At 38.2% G+C, this 26,538-nt stretch overlaps 1 long non-coding RNA gene across 5 annotated transcripts in view; it reads right to left on the bottom strand.

The window, feature by feature from the left end:
- The window catches only part of LOC147579027 (uncharacterized), a 166,505-nt gene continuing 139,967 nt past the window's right edge, over positions 1-26,538 (bottom strand). For 3 of the 5 annotated variants that reach the window (XR_015253479.1, XR_015253477.1, XR_015253481.1), the window contains one exon: positions 1,033-3,731. This is a non-coding gene — a long non-coding RNA (uncharacterized LOC147579027). Of the gene's footprint in view, positions 424-1,032; positions 3,732-26,538 lie in introns of those variants that run through there. The other 2 variants (XR_015253478.1, XR_015253480.1) reach the window with 2 other exon arrangements.

The raw sequence follows: 26,538 nt of genomic DNA on the forward strand, positions 1-26,538 counted from the left end.
TGTTTGTCATTGGGGGGAAGGAGGGAGGTGTGGTGTGCAAATTCTTCCTTTCCAGGGAATGTTTAAAAACTGAGCTGGTCACATCCCTAAAGAGAAGGGAATCAGTACTAGTCACTTGGGTCGGCCCTCAAGAGCCATCAACGAGAAAGACAATGGAACTTTGTGTTTAAAAATAATGAGGATTTGAAACAACAATGTGTATAATGAAGGGGGGCGGGGGAGAGAAGGAGAAAGGATTGTCCAGGGAGCAAGAGTATAGATTGCTGGATCTGAATTTAGAAAGTGTCCTGCTGCCAGGAAATGGGAGATTGTGGGGAGTGAGTGCACTCGTTGAAGACAAGATTCCCTGGTGAAGGTGCGTTGAGTACCCAGGAGCCTCACAGATCAGAGCCCTTGCAATACCCAGGGTCTCTCATTCAGTACCTGGAAAAAAATTTTTCTTGTTAGGCACCAAGACTCCCATCATTTTACTATTCCTCTGGAAATAACAAGGTATGACCATGCAAGGCAGTGCCACTAAGTTTTACTCTTTGTCTTTTGACCCTCCACCCTCTGCAATGTTCTAGGGCCCCTCTAAGCCCAAAAAGATCCTATAAGCACCTGCAAATGGGGAGATAGGAAGAGTATCTGAGAAAGGCTCAAGTGAACAAACGAGACTAAGACAGTGATCAATAAAAGCCTTTTTTATATGCATACGAACTTTTTTTTTCTGGAGAGAGAATCTATAGCTTTCATCAGATTTTCAAATGGGTATATAACCCAAAAGATGTTGCTCAAATCTAGGAACATTTAAAATGTAAAATCTATTTCTTTAGAAGTATTTCTCCCTTTTACATAAATGAAAAGTTATAATGGGGATTTTTACTGTATTATTTACATGATATTAAATTATTTGACTTGTAAATGACAATCTCCATAAGGACAAGAATACCAATCCTATACATAATACTTAGCATATTGGTTTCTCAAGGTAGTTATTCCATAATTATTTGTTAAATGAATAAATAACAAATGAAGAAGATAAGAAAAAAGGAAAGCATATATGAACCTTTATATGAACAAAATTTCACATAATTTATTTCTCATAGTAGGGAAAAGATGCAGTTATACCAACTTGGTTAGGATTCAGATAGTTTGTTTTGGTTTAAAATAGAAAATGAATCAGAGTACATTGGTTAATCTGCATTCCCCCTTCTCCCCATTACCTCACCCCCCAAATCCATTATTTGCTCTTTTCTGCCTTATGCTCTAGCAAACTGATCACCAAGGACTGCATGTCCTGCGCTATCTGGCCAAATTGGCTGCTGTTTAAGTTTGGCTGATGGGAGGCACTGGCACAAGAAATAGGTCAGAGTATTTCTTCCCAATCCCCCTCTGCTTTGACAAAGCATCTCTGTCAGCAGTTTCATCCCTCTTAGATTACAATGCCTACCGGGTGGTCCCTCTTCTACAGTTCCAGCTAACAGCTGGCTCTCTTTCCTGTGTCCCCTCAGCCTGAGGAGTATTGCTTGTCTCCAGGTGCCTACCAGCCCTTGCTTGTTCCCTTCCCCCTACCCTCATGTATGCAGTACTTTCACTAACACTTATTCCTTTGGGTCATACGGAGAGAATGCTACTTCCTGGAAGGGCCCCTGACTTATGATACACATTCTAGGTACCAACCACTATTCTAAATCCTTCATGCACATGTCCCATTTAATCCTCATATGATGCCTAAGAATTAAGTACTGTAAATATCTCCCTTTTACAGGTAAGTTTACCCTTTACAGTGAGTTAATATGATGGCTACATGGGATTCTCTAGGACATTTACATACTAGGCAGTTTGCAAACAACTAAGGATGCATCAACAGGCCCTGAAATCAAATACGTAGACAAGAGCTAATAAGCCATTAGGTTGATATATGCTAGTTGATTATGTTATCATGACTAGATAGAAAAGTACACTTCTGTTGCCAAAAATTACCTCTTTGATCCAATATCAAATACACTATTAGCTTTTCTATGAGAATTCAACAGTCCCAGACGATTTTTTGTTACTGAGTATCTACATAGCACTTACAATTAGTCACAACTTGAAGAGGAGATGAAGTTAATTCTTATTGGAAATACATCTTTTCCATTGCTACCGTAAGGCAATGAAAGCAGTTGAGAGAAGCTTTGTGCCACAGCCCTCTGTCTAAATTAGGGGAAATATGGAGAAGTCAATACATGGTTTCAGTAATCTTCCACATCTTTTCTACATCTCTACCTACCCTCTGCTTGCCCCCTGTATGCTGCCATTATGTTCATGTCATTTATGTTTTTCAGAATGACTGCTGGACTACAAGACTAGAGATCAAACCCATGCTAGGAACAGATTGGGTGCTCTTTACACTTTGTCTTAAAAAAAGAATAGGGCTTTTGTTGTTGTGGTGCGTGAAGGAAATGGTACCAACTATGACATCCACTCTCTTGTCATCCAGATTCTAGGACAGGATTCTCATATTTTAGGCATGTTTAACTTAGTAATGGAAAGGGCAACAGTTGTGCTAATAGTGTCTTGACTCACTATGCTGGACCCCTGCCAAGGTTCCTGTTCAAGAAGATATTAAAAGAAGCAATCTTTTACAGCAGGACTTCATTAGGACAGTATGCATGTATGGTAGCTATTGTAGGACTAGACTGTGACCAGGCCGTGTCAATAATGTTCCTCAGCACTGCTATTCCTGACTCTTCCCCAAGCTCTGGTCCATCATTGTAGAAGAGATCCTCATTGATTCATGTCCCCTAAGGTTATGAGATCAGACGTAGGGGCTTTTCTCTCATTGGCTTATTTACACCGAAGAATCAGAGTTGGAAATCTAACTACAGCTGGCTCAATGGCTTTATCTCATTTAGGAAAACGGTTTAGTAAATCAAACATTCTTCTATCCAGATTTTTCCAGGCTAGTCAGACCACCTGGGTTTGAATTCTAATTCTACAATCTTAATTCTGTGACCTGATGAAAATTACATACTATAACATGCTTACGTGGTAGCCATGCCATTTCTTTTCATTTTTCTTTTTCTTATCTTGATTAAAAAAAAAAACTATTGCTAAAAAATGCTATCATCCGAGCTTTCAAGCAGACATGATCTTTTGTTTTGGTGGAGGGTCTTGCTTTGATTTTGATGGCTGCTGAATGATCTTGGGTGGTGGCTGCTGAAGGCTGGGGTGGCTGTGGCAACTTCTTAAAATAAGACAACAGTGAAGTTTGCTGCATTGACTCTTCATTTCATGAATGATTTCTCTGTCACACACAATGCTGTTTGATACCATTTTACCCACAGTAGAACTCCTTTCCTTCCCCCCATTTTTAATTTTTTTTTCTTTTCCTAAATGTAATTTATTGTCAAGTTAGCTAACATACAGTGTATACAGTGTGCTCTTGGTTTTGGGAGTAGATTCCGATGATTCATCACTTACATACAACACCCAGTGCTCATCCCAACAAGTGCCCTCCTCAATGCCCATCACCCATTTTCCCCATCAACCCTCAGTCTGTTCTCTACTTAAGAGTCTCTTATGATTTGCATGCCATTTCTTTTCCTCTCGCTCAGGCTTGGATAGCTCTGACAGACCTTCTATTTGCTGTGATACAGTGTGGATGACGTTTTTACTTCCTTTCCTCCATATCTGAATCCAGTTTGGTTTCCAGTCAGTTTCTGTTTGAGAGCAGAGTATTTCATCTTCTGTTCACTTTTCTGTACCTTGAGGAAATGGCAGGAAGGAGAGAGAAGCTCTGGTGAGGAAAGGTAGAACTTGTGTTGCGGGATTTTCTTTTACCTCAATACCCGGGATTCCTTGTCTTGCCACATCAAAGAATGAAGAGGTGGACACAAAATGAGCAGCAAGAAAAAGTTATTAAAGTATAAGGTTAGAAAGGAAGAATAGTATGAAATCTCTCTTTACAGAGAGGTGACATTCATAAGTGAATGCCGGAGGACTATAGGCAAGGGTCCTTGTTTTGTAAGGTTCTGGTCACCCCTCCCCCTCCCCTTCCCTTCCCCTTTGTTCCTTCTCAGGTTCTAACCTTATTTATTGGGTATATAACTCTGGATGCTGAGTTGTCCATTCCTGGTTGGTTCATTTTCATTGTATGAGGGGTGGTCTGTGGCCATTAACATTCCTTGTGGGTCATAGGTTTTATGGTCTACTTATTTTTAGTGAGATCTTTTGTCAACATCCGAAGGGAACCTGAGGGGAAGTAGGTGGTGTCTGTTATATTCTTAGGAAATTTTAGGGAGAGAAAGAGAGAATCCCAAGCAGGCTCTGAACTGTCAGCACAGAGCCCGATACAGGGCTTGAACCCACAAAACCATGAGATCATGACCTGAGTTGAAACCAAGAGTTGGACACTTAACCCAGTGGGCCACCCAGGTGCCTCGATAGCTCCCCATTTTACTGAGTAGCCCTGGAGCTCTCTCTTTAGAGTTAGGTCCATAGTTCACTTTCCCCATTTCACCAGCCTTTCTTGCAGCTCTTTCTAGAAATGTACAGTGAGAAAATGAGAAATGTAAGGAGGTGCATTAGGTTTATTTCTATACAAATTTGGGGATATTTGTGTTAATTTCATAATTTGGCATTTGTTTCAGAATTGTTACATTTCTTTGTGTGTCTGCAACTTTTTTATTTTCTTTTTACAACTTTAGGGTATGCCCCTTTCATTTTCTGTTTGCTGAACTGGTAAATTTTCTAGACCTTTTGTCGGGGGGCAGGCATTAAGGAGAAAAAGTCTGTTGTACATTTTTAGTTAGTCACCTGGACTTTCAAAAATTCCCAGCACATGAAAGTTTTTCTCCATAACCCAGTCAGCTTTTGATATGCTAATATAGTCGGATGCTCTTGAGAATATTCCCCCATCACTGAACCTGGAGGGTCCCCTTAACTTCTCCACTTCTTGTTTCTGAGGTTGGATTCGAACTGGTTACCTCATTGATTGCATGATTTTTTCCACTTTCATTCTCGGGAATTAATCCCAAATTCAGCTTTGGGGAAACTTACTATTAGATTAATCCATCATAAAGAGGCACTGGAAACCACAGCTTTCCAAGCATACATGGACATAATTTTGCATAAATATCAAAGGGTTCATGACTCCCCGAGCAAGGACCCAAGGTGGAAAAAAAAATTCCCTGGTTGTGATAAATCATAGCTTTAGTTCTCGAGTAATGTTTTTAAGCTATAAAGGACTTTTAGAAGTCATCCAGTTATTCTACTGCCTTCAGACAAAATAATTCTCAGGAAATGTGGTATAGAAGAGTCTATTTTAAGAAACTAAACACTGGTTCTGGCTTTATAGCTAATTAAGTGTATGATCTTTGTCAGTTTAATTTCTCAGCCTCAGTTTTGTCATCTGTAAAATGAAAGGGCTTGGAATAGGTGATCTCCAAAGTCTCTTTCATCTTTATGGTTCTAATGATAATACCATCCTACACAGCTGATAATTTCCTTTTATACTATCATAGTGAAAAGTCTACAATGTGTGTAACTAACCTCATTCTCTTCTGTTTGCAATAGTTTTTACTATCAGGCATGTCTTCTTGATTGCTATCCTAAATCCCTCATGTTTCTCTTTATTTTATCTTCTTCTCAGTCTTCTTAACATTCTCTTTTGGGGCACCTGGGTGGTTCAGTCGGTTAAGCCTCTGACTTGGGCTCAGGTCATGGTCTCATGGTTCCTGAGTTTGAACCCCTCATCGAGCTCTGTGCTGACAGCTCAGAGCCTGGAACCCGCTTCGAATTCTGTGTCTCCCTCTCTCTCTTCCCCTTCCCCGCTCACACTCTGTTTCTCTCTCTCAAAAATAAATAAACATTAAAAAATTTAAAACAAAACAAAACACATTCTCTTTTATCTCCCTCACCCAAATCATTCCCACACAGTTAAGTCTCACTAATGAAATGTAAGGAAGGACTTCCATTACTAAATGCCCTTTTTCCCACTTCTAAATCATTAACGCACGTGGTAATTGAGACAAGACACAGTCCTAACACCCAAGGGCAATGCATTTGATCTTCTGTCTATCAGAAAGATAAGAAGAGCTAAACAGTTGTAGTTGCAGTATCTGGTATTCTTTGCTCTTCTCTTCTAGATTATACTTTTCTAAGCTCCACTCAGAGAGAAGGTGGCATAGATAAAGATACCACATTAAGAGAATAAAATAGAACTGAAATCGTGTATCTGAATCTAGGCTTTACTACATTTTAGGCATTAGCATTGAGTTGCTACATCCCCAGACTCCTGCAGAATCCTATTCACAATACTTGCCTATCTAGGCATTAACAATTTTCTTTTCATTTTTTTAAAACCAGGTTTTTCAATCTTAAAAGTAATAATTGCACATCCTTTATAATTTATAAATAATAAAGTAATAGCTACAATTAGAATTAAGTCTCTTTTCCTCCCCATTCATTCCAATAACACTTCCCAGAGTTAATCATAATTAATCAAAGTCTTCCCCCAATTTTAAGATATATACCTATATATCCTTAAGATTACATTCTAACTGTGAAAACTGTTTCACACCCTGTTGTTGTTTTTTTCCACTTAAGAATTTGTCTTGGATATCCTTCCACTGCAGCATATATAGTTTTAGTTTGTTCTATTTCATGGCTTAAGTAGTATTTTCCTGGGTCCTTGAATATCAAAATATTTTTGGCTTCAAGTAACAGAAAAATTGACTTAAAATGGCTTATATGATAAGGACCTTTATTGTTTCTTACAACAAGGAGTCTAGAGTCAAGTTAAGTCAACACTTTAGTAATTTCATGAAGATTCAAGTATTTTCCAGATTAATTCCACAGCTCATTAATATGATGAAGATTCAATCAGATTCTTTCTACTCTTCCATTTTCAGTAAAAAAGCAAGAAGCCTCTTGGTCACCACATTGTTGTAGCAACTACAGGCATTATTCATCACAGAGCCACATAGCCATATTCATCACATATCCACAGGAAATAAAATGACTGTTCTTTCTCATGAGCCTCTTTTTTAAATCAAGGAAAGCTTACAGAATACCATCCTTCATGTTGCATTGGTCAAGGTTCAACTACCTGTCCACAGTGAATCCAATCTTTGGCAAAGGAAATTAGACCAACCTGATTAGCTTACACAAGGGGTTGGCAAACTATGGCTTATAAGCAAATCTGGCTCATTGCCTATTTTTGTATAGTCCATGAACTATGGGTTTTATATTCTTAAATAGTTGCAAAAAATCAAAAGAAAATCATATATTGTGATACAGAAAAATTAGGTGACTTCTGGGGAAGATGGCAGAGTAGGAAGATCCTAGGCTCACATTGTCCTATGGATACAGCTAGATATTATCCACATCAGCATAAATAACCCAGAAAATGACCTGAAGACTAGCAGAACAGACTCTCCACAGCTAAACATAGAGAAGAGGCCACATCAAAGAGGATAGGAAGGGCAGAGACATGATCGGCAGCCAAACAGATTCACAGGACTGCCCACAGGAGCGAGGGATGCTGAAGGCATGGAGAAGGGAGAGGAATGGATCTCACACCAGGCACCCCAGCCATGGGGGACCCACCCTGGGAAGATAAATTGAATTCCCATAATATTTGGCATTGTAAACCAGAGGGTCTAACTTTGCATGCTCTTATAATCAGTGGGGCTTAACACCTGAAACTTTAAAACTCAGCCTTCTCAGCTCAGGGAGAGATGAGAGGGTGGTAGAAAACTGAGTCCCTGCCCTTAAAGGGACAACACAACAATACAACAAACTGCACCATAAAAATAGACCATAGAAGCAGCAGTTTGAAAAATGCCTGGGGTATATGGGAGGGAGATACATTTACTAATCTCAGAGCATGTGCTGGAGGGGCAGGGATATTTGGGAGACTTCTCCAAGAACAAAAGAGCCAGTAGGTGCCATGCACCTCCTCTACTCCTCAGCCTAGATACACAGATACTTGTGGGAAATAGCACAGCTCAAACACTCTCCACCTAGCTTGCTAACAGTGTGCCTTGCTCCCACACTCTTATCCAGGTCTGCCCCCTCCAGCCTTGGCAGTTTTCCTAGACCATTACAGGTCCCCTCCAGCACTGGACCAGCACACTCCACCCCCGAGTTTTCCTGCAGACCCATCCCCTTCAACACACATGGCAGGTGTCCATCCAAAGCAGCACCCCAAGCATGGCAGTGTATAAGCAGCCTCAACAGGGGCCAGCACCACCCCAAAGTGACTCCAGTCCCAGGGAGAGTGGAAAAAAAACATACACAGTAGTTCAACTGGGGCCCTAACAGTGGGCAGTGGGCAGTGGGCAGTGGGCAGACATCTAGTCTGACTCCAACTCTATCCACCAACAAAAGCTTCTTGGGGACAACATAGGGAAAGCACTCTGCAGATTGATTCTATCATAGCTTTGGCAAATCCCTGATCTGATTCAGCCCAAGGTGGCCCCAGACTGGCTCACTAATACTATAGGGAACAAATCCTGCCCAAGACAGGCAAAAAGAGCCATTGCAGATGACTGAACTAAAGGCAAACGTGGCTCAGCTACAATACAGTGCACACAACACACAGAGGAGACGCTCCTGAAATGCCAAGTTCTGGTGAACAGAGGACATTGCACTGCAAGACACCACAGGACCTCTTCTTCATAAGGCCACTACTTTCAAAATCAGGAGACGTAGCTGATATTCCTAACACATAAAAAACAGACACAGAGAGTTAGACAAAATGAGGACACAGAGGAATATGTCCCAAATGAAAGAACAAGACAAAAATAACAGCAAGAAAGCCAAATGAAAAAAAGATAAATAATATGCCTGATAGAGAATTTAAAGTAATGGTCATAAAGATACTCACAGGCCTGGAGAAAAGATGGAGAACCTCAGTGAGACCCTCAACAAAGAGACAGATAACATAAAAAAGAACCAATCAGAGATGAAGAACTCAATAACTGAAATTAAAAATACACTAGAGGAATCAAGAGTAGACTAGAGGAAGCAGAAGAATGGATCACCAAACTGGAGGACAGAGTAATGGAAAGCAATCAAGCTGAAGAGGAGTAAAAAAAAAAAAAAAAAAAAAAATACAAAATTAAAATAGACTTAGGGAACTCAGTGACACCAGCAAGCATAATAACATTCGTGTCATAGAGATCCCAGAAGGACAAGAAAGAGAAAATGGGTCAGAAAATTTATTTAAAGAAGAGCTGTAAACTTTCCAAATATGGGGAAGGAAACAGAAATCCAGATCAAGGAGGCACAGAGAACCCCCCCCACACACACACACAAAACATCAACCCAAGGAGGTCCACACTAAGATAAATAGCAATTAAAATGGCAGAAAAGTGATAGAGATTTTTTTAAAGCAGCAAGAGAAAACAGTTACACACAAGGAAAACCCTGGGTCTATCAGCTGATTTTTCAGCAGGCACTTTGCAGACCAGAAAGGAGTGGCATGATATATTGAAAGTGTTGAAAGAAGATAACCTGAAACCAAGAATACTCTATCCTGCAAGGCTACCATTCAAATATAAAAAGAAATAGTTTCCCAAACAAACAAAAGTTAAAGGAATTTATCACCACTAAACCAGCCTCGCAAGAAATATTACAGGGGACTCTTTCAATGGAAAGGATAGAACATAAGTAGGAGTAAAAAAGTAGGAAGCACAAAACCAGTAAACATCTGCCAAGGGATTCACAAAATAAAAAGATGTGAAGTATGACACCATATACCTAAAACGTGCAGGGGAAGAGGAGTAAAAATTTAGTGTTTTTAGGATGGGTTCAAACTTGTGACCATAACTTAATACAGACTGCTACATCTTCAGATGTTATATATAAACCTACCGGTAACCACAAATCAGAAACTTTTTCTTTATGAAAATGCAAAAAATAAAGGGAGAGGACTCCAAGTATGTCACCACAAAAAGTCAGAAAACCATGAGATAAGAGAAAAAAGGAAAGGAGCAGAAAAGAACTACAAAAATAACCATACAAAATGGCAACGAGTACATACTTATCAATAATTACTTTGAATGTAAATGGACTAAATGCTCTAATCAAAAGGCATAGGGTGATAGAATAGATAAAAAAGCAAGACCCGGGGCGCCTGGGTGGCGCAGTCGGTTAAGCGTCCGACTTCAGCCAGGTCACGATCTCGCGGTCCGTGAGTTCGAGCCCCGCATCGGGCTCTGGGCTGATGGCTCAGAGCCTGGAGCCTGTTTCCGATTCTGTGTCTCCCTCTCTCTCTGCCCCTCTCCCGTTCATGCTCTGTCTCTCTCTGTCCCAAAAATAAATAAACGTTGAAAAAAAAAAAATTACTTAAAAAAAAAAAAAAAAAAAAGCAAGACCCATCTATATACTGCCTACAGGACACTCATTTCAGACCTAAAAACACATGCAGATTGAAAGTGAAGGGATGGAGAAGCATGAATCATGCAAATGGAAGTGAAATGAAAGCCAAAGTAGCAATACTTATAGCAGACAAAATAGACTTTAAAACAAAGTCTATAACAAGAGACAAAGAAGGATACTACATAATCACAAAAGAAACAATTCAGCAAGAAGATACAACAATTTTAAATATTTATGCATCCAAAATAGAACACCCAAATACATAAAGCAGCTTATAACCAACATAAAGGAAATAAGTGATAGTAATACAATAATAGTAGGTAAAACTTTAACACTCCAGTCACTACAATGGGTAGACCTTCCAAACAGAAAATCAACAAGGAAACAATGGCTTGGAATGACACACTGGACCACATGGATCTAACAGATATATTCAGAACATTCTATCCTAAAACAGCAGAATACACATTCTTTTCAAGTGTACATGGAATATTCTACAGAAGAGATCACATGTTAGGCCACAGAGCAAGTCTCAACAAATTCAGAGATCGAAGTCATACCATGCATCTTTTCTGACCACAAAACTATGAAACTAAAAATCAACCACAAGAAAAAATCTGGAAAGAACACAAATACATAGAGATTAGATAACATGCTACTAAACAATGAATGGGTCAACCAAGAAATCAAAAAGGAAATTAAAAAATATATGGACACAAATGAAAATGAAAACACAACAGTCCAAAATCTTTGAGATGCAGCAAAAGCTGTTCTAAGAGGGAAGTTTATAGCAATTCAGGACTACCTTCAGAAGCAAGAAAAATCTCAAATAAACAACCTAACCTTATGCCTAATGGAGCAGAAAAAAAAGAACAAACAAAACCCAAGGAGAAGGAAGGAAATAATAAAGATTAGAGCAGAAATAAATGAAATAGAAACTATAAAAACAATAGAACAGATAATGAAATCAGAGCTGGTTCATTGAAAGAATCAGCAAATTCATAAACCTTTAGTCACACTCATCAAAAAGGAAAAAAGAGAGAAAGGACTCACATAAACAAAATCAGAAATAAAAGAGGAGAAATAACAACTGACACCATAGAAATACAAAGGATGACAAGAGAATGTTATGAAAATTTATATGGCAAAAAATTGGACAACCTAGAAGAAGTAAATTCCTAGAAACACCTCCCAAACACCTGGAAATAACCTCCCAAAACTGAATTAGGAAGAAATAGAAAATGTGAACAGACTCCCAACAAACAGAAGTCCAGGACCAGATGGCTTCACAAGTGAAATCTGCCAAACATTTAAAGAAGAGTTAATACCTATTCTTCTCGAACTGTTCCAAAAATGGAGAAGAAAAGCTTCCAAATTCATTCTGAGACCAGCATTACCCTGATACCAAAACCAGATAAAGACCCTACAAAAAAGAGAGAGACAGAGAGAGAGAGAGAGAATGAACTACAGGCCAATACCTCTGATGAACATAGAGGCAAAAATCCTTAACAAATTATTAGGAAACCAAATCCAACAACACACTAAAAAAAAATCATTCACCACGATCAAGTGGGATTTATTCCTGGGTTACAAAGGTGGTTCCATATTGGCAAATCAATCAATGTGACATATCACATCAACAAGAGAAAAGATAAAAACCATATCATCATTTCAATAGATGCAGAAAAAGTATTTGACAAAGTACAAAATCCATTCATGATAAAACACCCCAAAGTACAAGATTTAGAGGGAACATACCTCAATACAATAAAGGCCATATCTGAAAAACCCACAGCTACCATCATACTCAATGGTGAAAAACTGAGAACTTTTCCCTTAAGGTTAAGAACAATACAAGGATGTCCACTTTCACCACTTTTATTCAACATAGTACTGGAACTCCTAGCCACAGAAATCAGACAGGAAAAAGAAAAAAAAGACATTCAATTTGGTAAGGAGGAAGTAAAACTTTCATTATTTGCAGGTGCATGATACTATATATAGAAAACCTAAAAGACTCTGCCAAAAAATGACTAGAACTGATAAATGAATTCAGTAAGGTCACAGGAATACAAAATCAATATACAGAAATCTACTGCAGTTCTATACACTGATAATGAAGCAACATAAAGAGAAATTAAGAAAACAGTCTCATTTACAATTGCATCAAAAATAATAAAATACCTAGGAATAAACTTAACCAAGAAGATAAGAGACCTATACTCTGAAAACTATAAAATACTGATGAAAGAAATTGAAGATGACACAAAGAAAAAGAAAGATATTCTATTCTCATGGATTGGGAGAATAATATTGTTAAAATGCTCATACTGCCCAAAACATTATATATATATATATATATGTATATATACACATATACACGTGTATATATACATATGTATATATACACGTGTATATGTGTATATATACATATATATATATGTATATATATATACATAATCTGTATCAAAATACCACAGCATTTTTCACAGAACTGGAACAAATAATCCTAAAATCTGTATGGAACCACAAAAGACCCTGAATAGCCTAAGCAATCTTGAAAAAGAAGAACAAGGGGCGCCTGGGTGGCTCAGTCGGCTAAGCATCGGACTTCAGCTCAGGTCATGATTTTATGGTTTGTGAGTTTGAGGCCCATGTCAGGCTCTGTGCTGACAGCTCATAGCCTGGAGCCTGCTTTGGATTTTGTGTCTCCTTCTCTCTCTGCCCCTCCCTGACTCACATGATCTTGCTCTCTCTCTCTCTCTCTCTCTCTCTCTCCCTCTCTCAAAAATAAATAAACATTAAAAAAAATAGAGAAGAACAAAACTGAAGGTATCACAATTCCGGATTTCAAGATCTACTACAAAGCTGAAGTAATTAAAACAGTACGGTACTGGCACAAAAATAGACACATAGATCAGTTCAACAGAACAGAAGAACCAGAAATAACCTCACATTTATATGGTCAATTAATCTACAACAAAAGAGGCAAAACTATGCAATGGGAAAAAGACGGTCTCTTCAACAAATGGTGTTGGGAAAACTAGACAGCTACATGTAAAAGAATGAAACTGGACCACTTTCTTACACCATACATAAAAATAAATCCAAAATGGATTAAAGAATTAAATGTAAGACCTGAAACCATAAAAATCCTAGAAGAGAGCACCGGCAGTAATTTCTCTGACATCGGCCATAGTAGCTTTTTCTAGATATGTCTCCTGAGGCAAGAGAAATAAAAGCAAAAATAAGCTATTAGGACTACATCAAAATAAAAAGCTCTGCACCATAAAGGAAACAGTCAACAAAACAAAAAGACAACCTACTTATGGGAGAAAATATTTGAAAATTACATATCAGATGAAGGATTAGTATACAAAGTATATAAGAATTTATACAACTCAACCTGAAAAAAAACAATAATCCAATTAAGAAATGGGCAGAAGACATGAACCCACATTTCTCCAAAGAAGACATACAAATAATTAACAGACACAGGGAAAGATGCTCAACATCACTAATAATCAAGGAAATGCAAGTCAAAACCACAATAAGCTATCATCTCACACTTGTCAGAATGGCTAAAATCAAAAACACAAGAAGTAGCAAGCACTGTGAGGATGTGGGGAAAAAGGAACCCTCATGCACGGTTGGGGAGAATGCAAAGTGATGTAGCCACTGTGAGAAACAGTATGGAAGTTCCTTAAAAAATTAAAAATAGAATTACCAGATGGTTTGGTAATTCCACTACTTAGTATTTACCCAAAGAATATGAAAACACTAATTTGGAAAGATATATACACCCCTATGTTTATTGCAGCATTATTTACTATAGCCAAATTATGGAAGGAGCCCAAGTGCCCATCGATAGATGAATGAATAAAAAAGTGGTATATATAGGGGTGCCTGGGTGGCTCAGTTGGTTAAGAATCCGACTGTTGATTTCAGCTCAGGTCATGATCTCATGGTTGTGGGATCGAGCCCCAGGTTAGGCTCCACACGGCACAGAGCCTGCTTTAGATTTTCTCTCTTCCTCCCCGTCTTCCTCTGGTGCTCTCCTGCTCGTACTCACTCAAATAAATACACAAACACATAAATACATAAATAAATTAGAATTGTTGAATCACTATATTGTATACCTGAAACTGATATACCACTATATGTTAATTATACTGGAATTACAATTTTTAAAAATTGTTTTTAATTAGGTGAATTCAAGTTTCGATATCATAAATAAAGTTTAGTATTCTTTTTTTTTAATTTTTATTTTAGAGAGAGAACACATGAGTGGGGGCAAGAGGCAGAGAGAGAGAGAGAGAATCTTAAGCAGGCTCCACACTCAGAAAGAAGCCCTACGCAGGGCTCAATCTCATGACTCTGGGATCATGACCCCAACTGAAATCAAGAGTCAGACACTCTGACTGAGCTACCCAGGCACCCCTGAAGTTCAGTATTCTTAAAGACTGCCCTTCACACTACAAAAGAATTGTTGAATAGTTGGAATAAAGTCCATGTTGCTCATAAGACCTAAAATATTTACTATTTGGTCCTTTTTAGGAAAAGTTTGCTAACTTCTAGCTTAGACTATCACCTGGAGTTAGGAAGCCTTTCTCTTGTTCAGACTATACAGTCAGAATGCACAGACAAAATTGGGGATCTTTTGTTTGGGAGGGAGAGGGGGGAGAAATGAATTTGGATAGGTAGTCAACAGTGTCTGTTTTATGTTACCACATATTTTCTCTGGAATTTTCAATGAGCTTTCTCAGAATAGCTTCATCTTTAAATATTCATAGGTAATGGCAACTCATGTTTCAGCTGGAAATTGAAAAGTAAGCTGGTTTTCACAATCCTTCAGGCTAGGCAGAAAGTTTGGTATGAGTTAACGTAATTGTTTCTTCATTGTTTGCAAAAAGAAGTCCCAACGAGAATGGCACATAAAATCTTCTGTATCAGAGTCCTGTTCCCTCTCCAGCATCCCCTGCCACCTCAAGCACATGACTCCATTGCTCCTACCATTGTGAAACACTTAAAATTTCCTGAATTTACCAACCCCTTTCCTACCTCCTTGCTTTTGTCCATGCTTTTACTTCTATCTGGAATATTCTTTTCCTCTTATCCACATGGAAAATTTTTAAGGTGAGACTTTAGGGCATAACTCAGTTTTAATTTTTCTCTGAAAAACCTTACAGCACCACATCTGGGGCTCTATCTTATTTTGGTGTCTTTGCTGTGGTTTTCTAAAAAGAAGAACCTCAGACAAGGTTCACATTCACATTCCCTTAGTTTGGGACATGATCCCAGGGAACAAAAATTGGGGGTAGAGAACTAGGAGTAAAACAGGATAACAAAAAATTAGTATAGAGGTACATTATTGATCTGATTACCTTTATAGGCAGTAGGGGTTCTGCCTTGCTGGAGAACTTCTGAGGGGGCAGAATTAGGAATTGTTTGCTGAGACACAGATCGAAGGAAGCATCTTGTCCCCTACTGATATAGTTGCCTTAAGGAGTGTTCACTCTCTCATGTTTGCAGAGCAGAGAAGCCCCAGAGTAGAAAGTACGAGATTGCAGCTATCAGCTATCAGGTGTCACCTTGGCTCAACTGGATAGGAAATGGGCATAAGAGATGTCTGATATACTCCACAATGTGTATTACTCAGATTTGCTAGTACCCTGCTTTTTATGTGGTCTACCATACAGGTGGTAGCTGACAGCAATGCCCACAAAAGATTTGATGCAGGAGTGTTAGACAAGCAACATTCCCTTACAAGCTGTAATTGGACTCAAGGCCATAATTAATATCCATCCTCTCTCTTTTCCTCCACCCTGGTTTAACTAGGTTGTTGGCCTGGTGAGCTACCCATTTCTTCATCTTGGAGGGGCTGAAGCCCTTATTGCTTCAGCCTGATTGGGTAAGGGCTGTTGCATTTATCCATTTATGGTTATCATTGGGTGTGGAAGCACCTTGCTACTCACCTTATCAGTGTAGCATGATAGTCTATAGAGTATCCATTTGATCAACATCCTTGTGGACATTGTGATCAATGTCCTTGTGACAAGAGAGCAAGAAAGTTAACATAGCTCTGGGGCAAGACAGTGAATGTGTGTGTACTCCTCTCTTTTCTACATAAATGGTAACTGCTTTTGCTCTTTTTTACTGACAGGGATTGAGAAGAACCTACTTACTGGAGTGATAACCATGTACCAGATGTCAAAGGCTGCATGGTAATATTCTATCAAATATACCATACCTGGCACAGCAGCTGTATTGGGGCTATTCTTAGGTTAACTGAACAGGGATATGATGGGCACCGAAACCTATGCATCTCTCTCTCTCTTTTTTTAATGTTTATTTATTTTTGAGAGACAAAGTGTGAGTGGGGGAGGGGCAGAGAGAGAGAGAAGGACACAGAATCCAAAGAGGCTCCAGGCTCTGAGCTGTCAACACAGAGCCTGACACGGGGCTCGAACTCACAGACCGAGAGATCATGACCTGAGCCGAAGTCGGACGCTTAACTGACTGAGCCACCCAGGCACCCCAAAACCTATGCATCTCTTAAGTCTTCAGTGGTGACACTGGTCTCTATATTTCCTCTCAGGATGCTATATTCCTTCTGAATCACTATCTTAGCCAGTGAGAATGTTCAGTTTCAGGGGCTTCCACTGGTCCTTCCTCTTATAATAATTTTTACTGCATAGAACAAGAAACCAAAGTAAGATTCTGCTGGTTTCTGAGTGCATCCATTCCAATCATTCACTTGGAAACCACGGATATAAGCAAAACTGGGTCTGTGACTCCAGGGGACCACCATAAGAGGAACCTGAGCCATCTGGTTTCCATGAACTACCACTTTACGCAGAAGCTATGATAGTGCTTCTAGCTTTATGGTATTAGTGTCAGCTCAGAACCTGTATCCAACAAGCCTTGAAATGCTTTTACACTTCTCCTTTCTCAATGTGCAATTTCCCCTTAAATGGGCATATGCCCTTCTGGAGAATAATTGGGAGAATATATAGTATACATACTTATTCTAGTATTGCTGGGTCATTACTCAACCCCCCCTTCAAATGATGGACTTCAGGTCTGAGAACTTGCTTAACCTGTAAAGTGGTTAAGAGGCTGCATTTTTTCATTGAGACAGCTGGCATCAGCCTTCTGCTCACCAGCTGCTGACTGTTTCTGGTTATATGTATAGGTTAAGTAACACCCTAGTGGATGCTCATTTAACTTGCCCTGAGGAACACCACGGTCTATTAATCATTATCACAGAGCCCTATGGGTGAAGACATTCTGGTTGCCACTCTGGCCTTGCAGCCCATTATCATAATTATGTACACTTTCCTTCTGTCAGTCAAGTGCTCCATCTGGCCTCTTCTATTTTAGGTTTTTATCAGTCCAATTGATACTGGGGAGTCTAGTTCTACAGTACCATCTCTTAATGTCAACTACAGTGAATAGTTATAACTGAGCTTTTCAAAGATGTCAATGGTGCTCTCATAACTGTATTTCTTAGGGTACGTCTTCTGGGCCCTTACAAGGAGCATAGTCAGATGGTAGGTTTTCAGGTCTCATATTTTAAATTTATTCTAACCTCCCTGAGCCTTCTGACACCTTCCTTAAGGCAATCAAGGCTCTTCTAGAATCCCTCCTTCATTCCTTATAGGACTTCATCCTATCTAAAATTTAGAGAGCCATCCCAGCAATATATTAGGAATACCTCCATGTATTATGGCTATGTCATGAAACTCCAAGTATTTTTAAGTGTCAATAAATACTCTCCTGTCCACCTTTATATTCGGCCTTCCCCAGCCTAACACTTGCATTGTATCCTCAGTCCTTTTAGGTAAAATATTAACCAAATCTTAACATTCTTTGTTTCATTACATGCTATTGCCTCATCTGAGGCTTTTGTAGGGTCTCCAGAAAATGGGAGTCTATTCTTCTCAAGTAAAGTAGAGGGAGGCACCTATGCCAACATAGAGGTCAAAAGAATCTGGGGGTTCAAATTTCTCAGGCTTGTCCACCTACATGATACAGTTGCAAGTCTCAGGGTTCCTTTCTTTCCCTACCAGGACCCTGCCTTTGGCACAGAGGACTTGTCAAGGCAGTGTATTCAGTATCCTTGTAGCTATACTACCTTATTGGTCAGTCCTGGATCTGATTATCAGCACAGTTGGCTCTATGGGTGCAAAAGATAAGCATGTCTTTGAATACTGCTTTGGATGATTTCTAATTTTCACAGCTGTCTTGAATTGAGAGTTGGTAACTTGAGCCTATTTTTTTCTTTTTAAAAAAAGTCTTCAAAAGCCCTTAACAAAAGTGAGCCAATCCACAGGTCTTATACATATCATCGTCTTTTGAAAAGATGCTCAACATCACTAATCATCAAAGATGCTCAACATCACTAATCATCAGGGAAATACTGCAATGAGATCTCACCTCACACCTGTCAGAATGGCCAAAATCAAAAACAGAAGAAATAGCAAGTGTGGACAAAGATGTAGAGAAAATGGAATCCTCATGCACTGTTGGTGGGAATGCAAATTGGCGTGACCACTATGGAAGACAGTATAGGGGTTCCTCAAAAAATTAAAAACAGAATTACCATGTGATCCAGTAATTCCACTGCTAAGTATTTACCTCCCAAAAATGAAAACACCAATTTGAAGAGATATATACAACATGGATGGACCTAGAAGGTATAATATTAAATGAAATTAGTCAGGCAGAGAAAGACAAATACCATGATTTCACTCATACGTGGAATTTGAGAAACAAAACAAACAAAAAAAGAAACAAAAAAACAGATTCTTAAATATAGAAAACAAATGGGTGGTTGTCAGAAGGGAGGTGGATAGGGGGTTGAGAAAGGCAGATAAAGGGGATTAAGAGTACAGGTACCGTGATGAGTACTGAGAAATGTATAGAATTGTTGAACCATTATATTGTATACCTGAAACTAATACAACACTGTTCATTAATTATACTTGAACGAAAAAAAGTACTATCATCTTTCAATTGTTCAAGGCCCTTCCCAGTCCATAAGCAAATGCTTGACTTTCCATCTATACCTCATTCCAAACATCCACCAGTGAAAGTCTTAGTGGTGTTGATTCAGGCTAGGGGTTATCAGTAACCACACTTTCTACCAGCAGAGGAGGCGTCTGACCAGCAAGGGGTTCAATTCCAGAATCCCCTCTTGGTGGCCTGCTTTCTAAGTCTACTCCCGATATCAAATGTCTTGTCTTGAATTCTCTCAAAAGGCAGAGTCTGAGACAAGGACTTGGATGTAGTTGGTTTACTTTGAGAAGTCATTCCAGAGGGCAGGAGCGGGGTGTGTGTGTGGTGGTGGAGGGAGAGGGGGAGTGTTCTGGAGAAGATAATAAATGGAAGGAAAGAAAACCAATCCAAGGATACATTACTGAGCTGCTCACCATTGTGGGCACCTGGAGCTTGGTCTTGCTGAGAGGCCTTTGAGAGCTGTGAGAATTGTGTCTCAGAATAATCAGAATTTTCTGACACAAAAGAGAAGACGATGGATTCACTGGCTCTACTCCTCAGTGGTAGTGCCACTGCCTCACGCTCCTCAGTCTGTGCCTATGCCAAAACACCTGGATGGGCTTCTGCAGGGATTCCACATGGTGGTGGCAAAGAAGCCCCTACTGCAAAAAAGGGAGAGATGATCCATGCATTTGAGGCAAGGCCATAGCAGAGTATAGTTGGCTGCGGCAGCAATGACTGGAGCAAAAAGGGAAGCCAAGTGAATGTAAGGAAGGAATAAAAAATGTCTGACACATACACATGAATGCCTCTCTTATTGTGCTAATCAGACTATATCACAGTTATTTCTCTGTTTGCCTGTCACCAATCCTAGATGCCAAATACTTTTAAAAGAGGGACATGGGATAAAGTGGTAATATATGCCTCTTGAAGTCACACATTGAAAAGAAATATCACTTCTGTGATACTCAGACCAAATGTCAAATCCTAAATCTAATCATTAAGAAACATCTGATAAACCTAAATTGAGGGATATTCTGCAAAATTTATTGCCTGTATTCAAAAAAAAGTCAATGTTATGGAAGACATACTGTGGAATTATTTCAAATTAAATAAAAACTGACTGCAACATATCACCCAGACTTTTGTTTTGCTATAGCAGACATTAAGACAAATGGCACATTTTGAATATGATACATATATCAGACAACACTTTGCATCAGTGTTAATTTCCTGATTTTAATCATTGTACTCTGGTTATATAAAAGAATGTTCCTGTTTTTAGGAAATATATGCTGAAGTATTTAAGAATAATGGAACATCATGTCTGAAAGTCTCACAGAGAAAATGATAATAAAATATTAATTTATTTTATATCTAGGAATCTAGGTGAAGGATATGTAGAAATTTTCTGTACAGTTATTGCAACAAAGGTCTGAAATTATGTCAAAATTAAAATTTTTAATTTTAAACAAAAGAAATGGATATATATTTATTTATCCATTTAGGTGTGTGTATGTGTGTGTGTGTGTGTGTGTGTGCATGTGTGTGTGTGTTCACAAATACCTAACACAATCCATAGGGCAGGTTTCTAGGTGATCTAGCACTTCATTTTCCTGTGACGATTATTCAGAAAACCTGCTTAGGATTTGAGCTCTTTTTACCTTACACTACTATATTCTTTCCAAATGAAAACTGCTTTAAAATTTTACCTTGATCAAATATTTAAGGAAGAAGCTATACCAAGTCTCTAAAATCTCTTCAGAGGGCAGAGGGGATATTTCCTAACTCATTCTGTAAGGCCAGCATTACCCTAATATCAAAACCAGACAAAGATTTACAAGAAATGGAAACATAAACCAATGTCTCTCATGAACATCGATGCAAAAATTCTCAACAAAATATTAGCAAATTAAATCCAATAGTGTATAAAAATAATGATATGCCACAACCAACTGGAATTTATCACAGGTATTCAAGACTGGTTCAACATTAGAAAGTCATTTAATGTGATACAACATGTCAACAAGCTAAAAAAGAAAAATTACATGATCATATCAACAGATTCAGAAAAAGCATTTGACAAAACCCAAAACCCATTGATCATAAAAACTCTCAGTAAACTAGGAGTAAAGGGGAAATTCCTCAATTTGATTTAAAAAAAAAATACAAAACATCTACAGCCAACATAATACTTCATGATGAGAAACTAAAAGCTTTCCTTCTAAGATCAGGGATAAGGCAAGGATATTCTCTTTCACCATTCCTTTTTAACATCATACTGGAAATACTAGGTAATACCATAAGACAAGAAAAGGAAATAAAAGGTACAAAGATTGAGATGGAAGAAATAAAACTGTCTGTTCTTTGCAGATGACATGATCATCTATGTAGGAAATCTGAAAGAATCAACAATAACAACAACAACAACAAAACCCTTGTGACTAACAATTTATCATAACAAGTTTCTCAGATACAAGATTAATATACATAAGTCAATCATTTTTGTATGTACCAGTAATGAACAAAGGTAATTTGAAATTAAAACATAATACAGTTTACATTAGCATCCCTCCACAGTAAAATTCTTCAGTATAAATCTAAAAAAATATGCACAAGATCTATATGAGAAAAACTACAAAACTCTGAAGAACACATCAAAGAACCAACTAAGTGGAGAGATATTCCATGTTCAGAGATAGGAAGACTCAATATTGTCAAGATGTCAGTTCTTCCCAACTTGATATATAAATCCAATGCAATCCCAATAAAATTCCTAGCAATTTATTTTGTGGACATTGACAAACCTATTCTAAGGTTTATATGCAGAGGCAAATGACCAACTGATACTGAAAGGAAAGAACAAAATTGGAGAACTGATGCTATCCAACTTCAAGACTTACTATAAAGCTACAGTAATTAAGAATGTGATATTGGGAAAAGATTAGACAAATACAGCAATGGAACAAAACAGCCCAGAAATAAAACCAAATATATATAATCAACCGACCTTTGACAAAGGAGCAATGGCAATACAATGGAGCAAAAATAGTCTTTTCAATAACTGGTGCTGAAACAACTAGACATCCACATGCAAAAAAGTGAATGTAGACTCAGACCTTACACCCTTCACAAAAATTAACTCTAAATGGATCACAGATCTAAATGGAAAATGCAGAACTATAAAACTCCTAGATTTTAGGAGTTAGGTGAAAACCTAAATGACCTTGAGTATGGTGTTGACTTTTTAGATACAATGGTATAGTCCATAAAAGAAACAATGGATAAGTTGGACTTCATTAAAATTAAAGACTTCTACTCTGTGAAAAACAATTGTCAAGGCAATGAGTCGAAAAGGCACAGACTAAGAGACAATATTTAGAATATATATATCTATTAAAGGACTGTTATCCACAATTAACAAAAAATTCTTAAAATTCAACCAAAGAAAGCAAACAACCTGATTAAAAAATAGGCCAAAGATCTTAACAGACACTTCACCAAAGAATATATACAGATGGAAAATAAGCATAAGATACTTCACATCATATGCCATCAGCAAAACGCAAATTAAACCAACAGTGAAATACCACTACACACCTATTAGAATAGTCAATATCTAGAACACTGACACCACCAAATACTGGCAAGGATGTGGAACAGCAAAAACCCCCATTCACTGCTGGTAGGAATGCAAACTGGTACCTCTACTTTGAAAAACAGTCTGTTGATTTCTTGTAAAACTAAACATATTCTTACCATTAGCAATTGTGCTCTTTGGTATTTATCCAAAGGAGTTGAAAATTTATGTCCACACAAAAACCTGCACATGCATATTCATAGCAGCTTTAATCATAATGGCCAAAGTTTGAATCAACCAAGACATCCTTCAGTAGGTGAATGAATAAATAAACTGTGGTATATCCAGACAATTGAATCTATTCAGAGCTATAAAGAAATGAGCTATCAAGCCATGAAAAGAACACAAAGAATCTTAAAGGCATATTACTAAGTGAAAGAAGCCAATCTGAAAAGGCTACATATTGTATGATTCCAATGATATGACATTCTGGAAAAGGCAAAACTATGGAGAGAATATAAAGATCAGTGGTTGTCAGGGATTGTGGGGCTTGGGGTGGTGGACATGGATAAGGTCTGAATAGGCAAAGCACAGAGGATTTTGGGGGGCATTGAAAATACTCTGTGTGGTATTATAATGATGGATATATGTCGTTATATATTGGTAATAACCTATAGCATGTATAACACCAAGAGTGAAACTTAATGTAAGACTTTGGGTGATAATGATAGGTCAGTGTAGGTTCATCAACTGAAATGTACCTACTCTAGTGCCAGATATTGATAATTCAGGAGCTATGCATGTGTTGGGGCAGAGAGTCTATGGGAAATCTCTGTACCTTCCCCTCAATTTTGCTGCAAACCTAAAACTGCTCTAAAAGAAACCCTAAGGTGTTTGAATACAAAAAATATTGAATCAATGGACAAATAGGCTGCCATCAATAAAAATATAGACTATATTCTTGGGTAAGTTCAAATGAAATATCCAAGGAAAAGGTAAAAAGCTGTATATACTTTGGAATTTACTGAAGAGGTTATAGGTGGAAAAAGAACAAAAATAGTCCAAGAAAAGAAGGAATTACCTGTTTTAAGTAAAGGGAATAGAGATGACATCTCTAAAAATGGAATTAATAATAAATTTTTATTAAATATAAAAAAAAAGAACAGGGATGAGGTCTTCTCACTCATGATTCCCAGCACTTACGAAGTCACCTGGCATTTGTTAGGTAAAACCTTAATGCTGCCAGTGACCACAGGGAGAGCCCACTGGATAAGTAGTCCATGTGGAGAAAAGCAGGCCAGAGCCGGAGAACTAAGGGGCAGCCCTCAAGAGCCAGCCCTGAACTAATTGATGCGTGAACGTAGTTAATTCTCAACTTGCTTTTACATAAACCAGTGAATTCTTTTTTAGCCTGAAATAGTTTGAGTCAGGCACCTGAGCTTGAGACTGAACACCACCAGTACCAATCAACAAACTAAAACAGCTGGCTTGTTCTGCTCAGGGGTGTCCTCATGCTGGCAAGCTACTTACATTGAATGTAAACAAAGATAAATAGTTCCTTTGCTTTATCTTTGTGCGCTTTTCCAGAATCAGACTCTCCCTGGTACTCGCGATCTTCTCCCTCGCACTCGACTGCTGTCTCCTGTTTCTTTCACAGCTGCACTTGAGAGCAGCGCTAATCCCAGCTTTTTAGTCTCACACATGGCGTAATCATGCCATTTCTTACCTCCTTTTTACATAATCTCTGAAAAGCTTTCTGCACTGTTAGCACTGAGCCAACGCAATCTCTACAATTTTTATATTTCTGAGCTACAATTTTTGAGGCTACAATAAAGCATGCTGCACAGCTTTTTTTTTTTTTAATATTTATTTATTTACTTAGAGCATGCCCACGAGTAGGGAAGAGGGGCAGAGAGAGGAGGAAATCCAAGCAGGCTCCGTGCTCTGGGCGGAGCCAGAGGCAGGGCTCCATCTCACCAACCCTGAGATCATGATCTGAGCCAAAATCAATAGCTCAACCAACGGAGCCACCTAGGCGCCCCATGCTGTGCAGCTTTTTAAAGAAGATGTGAATATCTGAGACTACCATTCACGGGAATTAAAAAACGACGGTGCAAATTCAAGCACACTGTACCGTACATGGCAGGAGGAGGCTCCCAGGAACCCAGATGGGCTGGGCATCTTTTCCTCATATCAAGGATCATTGTTTCATCACATATGACCCTGGCACCGATCTAATTTTAAAGGTATGCTTTAAAAATTTCAACCATTTAATGTGAAATTCAAAAATATGTACATAATATACATTCTTAGAAACTACATGCAATATAAAAAATCCAGCCCCCAAAAGAATATAGATCAGAAAAATAGAAATACAAATGGTTAACAAATATGTGACAAGGTGCTAGATAGATCTCAGTCATGGTGAAAGAGATGCATATTAAAATAACAATGCTATACCATGTTTACTACCAGGTGGGCCAAGCTCACAGACAGGCACCCTCGCATACATGCTGCTGGTAAGAGCACAGGCTGACACAACCTTTTTGGACGGCATTTTCATCGTATCTATCTGAATTTCAAATATATTTACTTGTTGACCCAGCAATTCCATCTCTAGAAATATGCCTTATAGATACATAAGCATGCAAGGTTATTATTACAAAGTTATTTATGACAGCAGTGTTTATAATACTGAAAAAGCTAAAGTTATTGTAATCATAATTCAATAAATGGTTAAAGATACCACATAGAACATTCATACCATGACATAGTTCTATGACGTGGACAGATTGTTTAGTGGAGAAAGCTGATTATAAGATTGTGCGTATATGTGTGTGTAAGCTCATTTGTGGGATTTGTGAGAAAAAACTGTAATGCGCAAACTGATGCGGCTTCTGGGAAGTGGAATTTGAGAAGAAAAAACAGTAATTTTTAAAAATTTCCCAACTACTTCTATTTATAGAATATATACTAGTTTTATAATACATTTTTGATTTCAGTCACAATTGTGCATTACTACACACTCCATAATATAATAGAAAACACAATTATCCTCTGCTATAAAATTAAACAGTAATTAAAGCTTATACGCCACTGTCATAGTAGGTGGTATTTTAAGATGATAATTAAAGTAGGAGAGCAGAGTAAACAAAAGCATATAAAAGTGAAATTTAAAGGTTAGTGACTTTTTAATTTAATACAAATACTAATATAAATGAACCACTGAATTCTATTTTATTCTACTGCATGGAATTATATTTTAACTGGCCAACAGCGAAATGTCTTGTCTTCAAGTTTACATTTTCTCCTGCTGCTTTTCCACTGCCATTTTGGTAGGGCAGTAGGAACTATTTTGCAGGACCAGGGATACAGAATTTTCTCAACTTGCTATCCCTGCCCTAGAAAAAGCCAGGTTCTTTGGACTTATGGCTAGGGCCTCTGGTACAATGGTGTGCCTGTAGAGGAAGGCAACATGTGTTATAGTTAGGGCAGTTATTCTCTCCCTGTTTTGTTATGCAAAGCAGTGAGGAGGGTGGGAGATGCCAAAATTTGCCTATGATTACAAGGTTGAACTAAGCGTTCCCAGCTATATTCCTGGGAGG

This window comes from Puma concolor, chromosome B4 (genome assembly GCF_028749965.1).
Source record: "Puma concolor isolate L17-30 chromosome B4, mPumCon1.1.hap2, whole genome shotgun sequence".
NCBI classification, from domain to species: Eukaryota; Metazoa; Chordata; class Mammalia; order Carnivora; family Felidae; genus Puma; species Puma concolor.